Source organism: Camelus ferus, unplaced genomic scaffold (genome assembly GCF_009834535.1).
Source record: "Camelus ferus isolate YT-003-E unplaced genomic scaffold, BCGSAC_Cfer_1.0 contig3513, whole genome shotgun sequence".
NCBI lineage: Eukaryota > Metazoa > Chordata > Mammalia > Artiodactyla > Camelidae > Camelus > Camelus ferus.
Window position 1 is genome coordinate 1 of NW_022588827.1, and position 8,308 is coordinate 8,308.

The window sequence follows — 8,308 nt, forward strand, 5'->3', positions numbered from 1 at the left end:
TAAACCGGAATACGCTACTGGGACTGTAGAAGTGGCTTCGCAGAGCTGACGTATCATAAAACACTGACCTCTGTTGGTGGAGCACTCGGAGCTTATTAACACTGAGTAAGTTAGTGAACGTGGCTGGCATTTCTTGTTCTCTGTGCCTAGAAACTAGTGTGCTCTGGCGTTAAGGGTATATGTAGCTCAGCAGTAGAGAGAATGCGGGCTTAGCATGCAGGAGTTCCTGGGGTCAGTATCCAGTTCCTCCAAGAAACGAGTGTGATACGGGGAAGGAAGGAAGGAAGTCGCAATAGTTTTGTTTCGCTTCAGCAGTGTCTTCGCAGGAAAGCCTAATCCTCCATCCTTTTCTGTGGTTTTTAGCCGACGCGGGACCTGGCACGTTTCTGGTGTGGCCCGGCAGCGCCCGCCCACCTGCGGCGGCCCCGGAGGCCCAGGTATGTGGGGTGGTCATGCTCTGTTTGACCTCGTCCTGGGAAAGGTGATCTTCCCCCGTTCTCCCGGCAGCCGGGTCCTGGCCTCGTCTGCAGACTTTGTGTCCTGTGACGGGTCTGGCGTGGCGTGTCAGCTGCCTTTTCAGACTCAAAACTCTTGCCCAGTAGCCAGTGGCTGCTTCTCCGGGAGCCCGTCGCCTTGGCTGGTGCTGCAAGGAGCCATGAGGGAGTGCTTAGGAGCCAGGGGCCCGCAGACTTTGACTGTGGGTTTCTCAAAACAGCGTGAGGAGGGATAGCCCTCGCTCCACACTGACTTCTCCTGGCTCGGCTGACTCCTTCCTGACTCTCCTGCACCTGGGGTTGCTCCTGGGTCACTGAGACGGATTTCTGTGTCGTCGTTCTTTTGACTGGTTTCCCGGCTCAGGCCAGGATGATTCTCCTGTTTAGAATGTCCATTCAGATCCTGGTAACTGGAAAAGGGGCAAAGCCCTCCCTCCAGCTTTGTACGGTGTGCTTTGTGCAACTTTGAGTCTTCCTGGGTGTGGTAAACGACACAGCCCGTCACTGTCTTTTCTCAGGAGGTCAGTGTGTCTTGGCCGCTGCCTCCAGTTGTACTCTGGGCCAGAAAAGCCTGGCTCTCGGAATGGGCGTTTGTAGTAGGGAATAGAGGCTGGAAGGGAAAGAGCCTGCCGTGGAAATGCCTCCTTCCTGCGGGGAATTCCGATGCGCACCACAGTGCGTACGTTTTGTTTGTTCCCCACCTTGCGCCGGGTCGCCTGCCCTGGAAGCTGTCAGAGCTGCTCGTCGGTCTCATGGCACACCGTGGGGTTTTGCGACGAGCTGGTACAGTCCCTTTGGTGTCAGGTGTGGGTTGAGACTCCCCACGTCACTCTCCCGTAGCACGCAGGTAGGGTGCGTTCCGTAGGAACGTAAAATCCAGACGTCCTGAGGATAGGGATGATTGTAGCGAGCCTGACTCCCTTCTGAGGAAGCCTTGTCCCCTCAGGAGCCCTTGGCCAGCTCGGCTGCAGGACTCCGGGATGCCCAGCTCCCCAGGTCTCTTTGCCCCCCAGGGGCAGCCTCTGCGCGGCGGAGGGAGGGCCCTTTGTGGAGGCGGGGCCAGAGAGGGCCTGGCAGGGTCCTGCAGGCAGAGCCCTGCAGGCAGACCCCTGCAGGCAGAGCCCTGCAGGCAGAGCGGGTTGACCCTGTTGCGGCTCTGCTTGCCTCGCTGTGAGAGAATGAGTTCTTCACGTACCTTCACGTCTCCGTGTTTCCTGGTCCAGTGCAGGGCAAGCTTGCGTGGAGCGGGTAATGTGGCGGGGAGGGCCGTCCAGCCCAGAACGTCTGGCTGCTGTTGGAAGGCTGCTAGTTTGCCCCATGTGCCTGGAATCTTCTGTGTGCATGCCTCTCGTGGCAGTATGTTGTACCTACTTGGCTGGTCCTTCCATTGACTGGAGACAGGCCTGTTCGTCGGCGACTGTTGGCAGCCTCACGGGTCGAATCCCTCGTGTCCCCCTGTGTGGCCAGTCTGCAGGCAGGCCCCAGAGGCCTGGGCGGAGCGTGTGGCACCGTGCTGCTCTCTGGGCACACGGTGGAGGGAGGGTACCCGGTGCCGACAGCTGCCTGCGTTGGGTTTCGGCTCTTGTCGGTGTTGGCGCTTTTGTCTGTCATCCAACCCAGCCCTCCCTTCTGTCCTACAGGTCACCCCGTGGGCCCTGAGGGCCCCAAACTTTCCGAGGACCAGCCTGCGTGGCCTGCCCCGGTGTGCAGCCCGTCATCGCACCCAGCTGGGCAACTGCACCTGTTCCCACTTGTTGCCCTGTGCCAACCTCGCACCCCACCGCCAGCTGCTACGCTCGGTAAGAGGGAAAGCATAGTCCTCTGTTTCTTCCTTGAGTCACTGCAGAAGAAGGGCAGATCGCTCTCCGGGGCTTCCCCCTGCACTGGGCTGGCCGTGACTGGGCTCACGGCCGTGTCCCTCTGGTCCCATTAGCAGACGCACTTGATGGACCGCGTCTTCCCCGTCCTGCCCTGGGGAGGAGGGTGTCTGTTGTAGAGGGAAAGATGGTCCTCTGACGGAGGGCAGACGATGTCGGTTCTGCACACGGAGCCTTCAACAGACACCACGTTCCGGGCTCCCTGGAGGACAAGCCCGCCCCTGTCACTGTCTGCAGTGAGTGGAGCCCTGACCTTCCACAGCCGATGATCGGTTATGGAAGAAACACCCAAACCCGGGGCTGTGGTCTCTTCAGTCAATGGCTCCTGAGATCCTGTCTCCCACTCGGTCCTGATGTGAGACTTAGTGTGATACGGGGAAGAAGGCCTCAAAGATCTTTTGCGCTTCAGCAAACTAACATGTATTTGTAAGGCAGTGAACCGTGAAAGAGTGTTTTGTATTTTATTTTATCTATGCCGAGAAGCTAGTTGACTCGGGGAAGGACATAGGTTAGTGGTAAATAGAATGCTTGCTTAGCATGTCCGAATTCCCGTGTGCTCTTCCCGGTATCTCCAATTAAAACAGAAGAAAAGAAAACACAAAAACAAGAGCAAACTTCAATGTTAGAAATACATAGTGCGCAAACCCAACTTCCATATCCATTCATTTTACGTGTTTTCCTCTTTACTACTTGGTTTGAAATATATCCCAACCATGACTTAAGCATTTTTTTCAGTAAATGCTCTAACTCTTTGTAAGTCTTTTCTGCCACTTTTGTTTGACTACATCCACGAACGGAGATAGACTGCACATGGTGGTTTTAATATACATTCGTAAATATTCTCATTAATGTACCTGTAAGCTACATATTACAGATGGTGTGTCAGTGAGCCACTTTACGGAAGAGAGAGGAAGAGAATCTTCCTGGGATTAGGTACAGACTCTTGTTGTTAATGTCCTTGTGTGTACTATATAATGTACCATAGGATTCTGAACCTAAACCTGGGGGTTGGTGTGAGTGTGCACTTTTCAGGATTGCAATCTGCTGATGAGAATTTTTGGACTTACGTTTTTAACTTACAATTTAGGATGTGATTGCTGTGCTTAATGCCGTAGGACTGTATAATGCACTTGTGTTCATTTTCCAGACTCACATAGTGAAGCAGTGTCTGTATGTGCATTCTTTTTTCAGGTCTTTCCCTTAAGTTCATTAGAGGATATGAAAAGAAATTCATCCTGGGAAAGTTAGGTGTAATCTTGGCGTGTTCTTCTTGTTTTAGCCGTCCTACACTTGAAATTAATTAAGTGATGTTTCATTTTCAAGGCAGCAAGTTTTGTCTTCCCATTCCACCGCCAGTAACAGTGGTCTATTTTCCTTAATGCCTTACGCTGTTTCCCACCTGCTCCTTTTACTCAGGCTGCCCTTCCCCAAAGCCCCTCCACATCCCCCCTCTGCGCTGGATCTCTCTTTTACGAAACAGTGCGGTCTTCCCAGCATTCCCTGAGCTATCGCACGTGCAGCGGACTCTCCTGTCCTTTGTGGCGTTTCTGTACCCGTTCACCTCAGTTGTAGAGCTGTTGAAACTTTTCTGTGCTGATTTGTTTTCATGGATCCTGTGCCTCTGGCAGAACAGAGAGGAGAATCTGCCTTTTATTTGTACGGCCAGCTTCTCGCAGGATAGGGCTTATGTTCTGAGAGCTTCGGTAAATAACTGTTGCCTACCTGACTGACTATGCGTATGCACATGATCTGAAGTTCGGTTCCTGATTTATCTTGTTTTGAGTTCCTAGGAAGGGGCGACAAATCCCAAAATTACAAAACCGGAATACGTTACTGGGACTGTAGAAGTGGCTCCGCAGGAACTGACGGATCATAAAACACTGACCTCTGTTGGTGGAGCACACGGAGCATATTATACACTGGGTTATTTAGTGAACGTGGCTGGCATTTCTTGTTCTCTCTGCCTAGAAACTTGTGAGTTCTGGGGGGAAGGGTATATGTAGCTCAGCAGTAGAGAGAATGCGGGCTTAGCATGCAGGAGTTCCTGGGGTCAGTATCCAGTTCCTCCAAGAAACGAGTGTGATACTGGGAAGGAAGGAATGAAAGAAGGCTCAAAGATTTTGTTTCGCTTCAGCAGTGTCTTCGCAGGAAAGCCTAATCCTCCATCCTTTTCTGTGGTTTTTAGCCGACGCTTGACCTGGCGTGGCTCCGGTGTGTCCCGGCAGCGCCCACCCACCTGCGGCGGCCCCGGAGGCCCAGGTAAGTGGGGTGATCATGCTCTCTTGTACCTCGTCCTGGGAAAGGTGATCTTCCCGTTCCCCCGGCAGCTGTTCCTGGCCTCGTCTGCAGACTGTGTGTCCTGTGACGGGTCTGGCGTGGCGTGTCTCTGCCTTTTTCATACTCAAATCTCTTGCCCAGGAGCCAGTGGGCTGCTTCTCCCGGGAGCCCGTCGCATTGACTGGTGCCTGCAGGAGCCATGAGGGAGTGCTTAGGAGCCAGGGCCCGCAGACATTGACTGTGGGTTTCTCGAAACAGCGTGAGGAGTTTGAGCCCTCACTCCACACTGACTTCTCCTGCCTCGGCTGACTACTTCCTGACCTCCTGCACCTGGGGTTGATCCTGGGTCACTGAGACGGATTTCTGTGTCGTCGTTCTTTTGACTGGTTTCCCGGCTCAGGCCAGGAGATTCTCCTGTTTAGAATGTCCATTCAGATCCTGGTAACTGGAAAAGGGGCAAAGCCCTCCCTCCATCTTTGTACGGTGTGCTTTGTGCAACTTTGAGTCTTCCTGGGTGTGGCAAACGTCACAGCCCGTCACTGTCTTTTCTTGGGAGGTCAGTGTGTCTTGGCCGCTGCCTCCAGTTGTACTCTGGGCAGAAAAGCCTGGCTCTCGGTGATGGTGCGTTTGTAGTAGGGAATAGAGCCTGGAAGGGAAAGTGCCCGCAGTGAAAATGCCTCCTTCACTGCGGGGGAATTCCGATGCGCACCAGAGTGCGTACGTTGTGTTTGTCCCCCACACTACGCCGGGTCGGGCCTGCCCTGGAAGCTGTCAGAGCTGCTGGTCGGCCTCATGGCACACCGTGGTGTTTTGCGCACGAGCTGGTACAGTCACTTTGGTGTCAGGTGTGGTGTTGAGTCTCCCAACGTCACTCACCCGTAGCACGCAGGTAGGGTGCTTTCCGTAGCGAACGTAAAATCCAGACGTGCCTGAGGATAGGGAAGATTGTAGTGGAGCCTGACTCACTTCTGAGGACAGTCATGTCACCTCAGGAGCCCTTGGCCCGCTCAGCCGCAGGACTCTGGGATGCCCAGCTCCCCAGAGCTCTTTGCACCCAGGGCCAGAACCTGCGCGTCCGAGGGCCGTTTGTGAGGAGGGGGCAGAGAGGGCATGGCAGAGCCCTGCAGGCAGAGACCTGCAAGCAGAGCCCAGCAGGCAGAGCGGTGTCCCTGGTGTGGCTCTGCTTGCTCGTGTGGAGAATGAGCTCTTCACTTCCGTCCCGTCTCCGTGCTACTTGTCCGCGCAGGGCAAGCTTGCGTGGAGCTCTGGAAGGTGGCGGGGTGGGCCGTCCCGCCCAGAGCGGCTGGCTGTTGGGAAGGCGCTAGTTTGCCCGTGTGCTGGAAAGCTCTGTGAGCAGCCTCTCGGGCAGGAGGACCATTGGCTTCCTCCACTTGGAGACAGCTGTGGAGGCGACGTGCAGCGTCAGGGTCGTATCCCCGTGTCCCCCTTTGGGACCCAGGCTGCAGGCAGGCCCCAGAGGACTGGGCGGAGCATGTGGCACCGTGCTGCTCTCTGGGCACCCGGTGGAGGGGAGGGTACCCGGTGCCGACAGCTGCTGCGTTGGGTTTCGGCTCTTGTCGGAGTTGGCGCTTTTGTCTGTCATCCAACCCAGCACTCCCTTCTTTCCTGCAGGACACCCCGTGGGCCGGAGGGCCCCAAACTTTCCGAGGACCTTCCTGAGTGGCCTTCCCCGGGTGCAGCCCGTCGTCGCCCAGCTGGGCACCTGCACCTGTTACCCCTTGGTGCCCTGTGCAAACTCGAACACCACCACCAGCTGCTCCGCTAGGTAAGAGGAAAGCATAGTCCTCAGTTTCTTCCTTGAGTCACTGCAGAAGAAGGGCAGATCGCTCTCCGGGGCTTCCCCGTGCACGGGCGGCCATGACTGGGCTCACGGCCGTATCCCTCTGGTCCCTTAGCAGACGCACTTGATGGACCGCGTCTTCCCCATCCTGCCCTGGGGAGGGAGGTGTCTGTTGTAGAGGGAAAGAGGGTCCTCTGACGGAGGGCAGACATGTCGGTTCTGCACACAGGCCTTCAACAGACACCAAGTTCCGGGCTCCCTGGAGGACAAGCCCGCCCCTGTCACTGTCTGCAGCGAGTGGAGCCCTGACCTTCCACAGCCGATGATCGGTTATTGAAGAAACACCCAAACCCGCAGCCTGTGGTCTCTTCAGTCAAGGGTCCTGAGACCTGTCTCCCACTCGGTCTGATGTGAGACTTACTGTGATACGGGGAAGAAGGCCTCAAATATCTTTTGCGCTTCAGCAATCTAACATTTTTGTTAGGCAGTGAACCATGAAAGAGTGTTTTGTATTTTATTTTATCTATGCCGGGAAGCTAGTTGACTCGGGGAAGGACATAGGTTAGTGGTAAATAGAATGCTTGCTTAGCATGCCGAATTCCGTGTGCTCATTTCCGGTACCTCCAATTAAAAACAGAAGAAAAGAAAAATCAAAAACAAGAGCAAACTTCAAATGTTAGAAATACATAGGGCGCAAACCCAAATTACATATCCATTCTTTTTACGTGTTTTCCTCTTACTACTTGGTTTGAAATATATCCCAAACTTGACTTAAGCATTTTTTTCAGGAAATGCTCTAACTCTTTGAAAGTCTTTTCTGCCACTTTTGTTTTGACACATCCACGAACGGAGATAGACGCACATGGTGGTTTTAATATACATTCGTGAATATTCTCATTAATGTACCTGTAACTACATTTTACAGATGGTGTGTCAGTGCGCCACTTTACAGAAGAGAGAGGAAGAGAATCTTCCTGGATGAGGTACAGTCTCTTTTTTGTTATTATCCGTGTGTGACTATATAAGTACCAGGGATTCTGAGACATAAACCGGGGGTTGGTGTGAGTGTGCATTTTCAGGTTTGCATCTGCTGATGAGAATTTTTTACTTACGTTTTTACTTACAATTTAGGATGTGATTCTGTGCTAATGCCGTAGGACTGGATAATCACTTGTGTTCATTTTCCAGACTCACCCTAGTGAAGCCAGTGTCTGTATGGGGCATTCTTATTTTGAGGGTCTTTACCTTACGTTCATTAGAGGATATTGAAAAGAAATTCATCCCTGGGAAAGTTAGGTGTATCTTGGCGTTGGTTCTTCTTTTAGCCGTCCTCACTTGAAATTAATTAAGTGATGCATCTTTTTCAATGGCAGCATATTTGTCTTCCCATTTCACCGTTCATCACCGCCAGTAACAGTGGTCTAGTTTCCTTAATGCCTTACGCTGTTTTCCAACCTGCTCCTTTTACTCAGGCTGCCCTTCCCCAAGCCCCTCCAAATACCACCCCTCTGCGCTTGGAGTTTCTCTTTTACGAAACAGTGCGGCTTCCCAGCATTCCCCTGAGCTATCGACCTGCAGCGGATCTCCTGACCTTTGTGGCGTTACTAGTACCAGTTCACCTCTGTTGTAGGCTGTTGAAACTTTCTCGTGCTGATTTGTTTTCATGGATCCGTGCCTCTGGCAGAACAGAGGAGAATCTGCCTTTATTTGTAACCGCCAGCTTCTCTCCAGGATAGGGCTTATGTTCTGATAGTTTCGGTAATAATTGTTGCCTACCTGACTGACAAAGCGTAAGCACATTATCTGAAGTTCGGTTCCTGATTTATCTTGTTTTGTGTTCCTAGGAAGGGCGACGAAGC

The 8,308-nt window shown here is 53.2% G+C and overlaps 1 long non-coding RNA gene across 1 annotated transcript; it reads left to right on the forward strand.

Annotated features, from left to right (window-relative positions):
• The first annotated feature begins 3,254 nt into the window (after nucleotides 1-3,254).
• On the forward strand, nucleotides 3,255-6,312 carry LOC116662564. The gene is made up of 3 exons (XR_004318539.1): nucleotides 3,255-3,304; nucleotides 4,162-4,294; nucleotides 6,281-6,312. It is a non-coding gene; the product is annotated as an uncharacterized LOC116662564 (long non-coding RNA).
• Nucleotides 6,313-8,308: the final 1,996 nt, after the last annotated feature.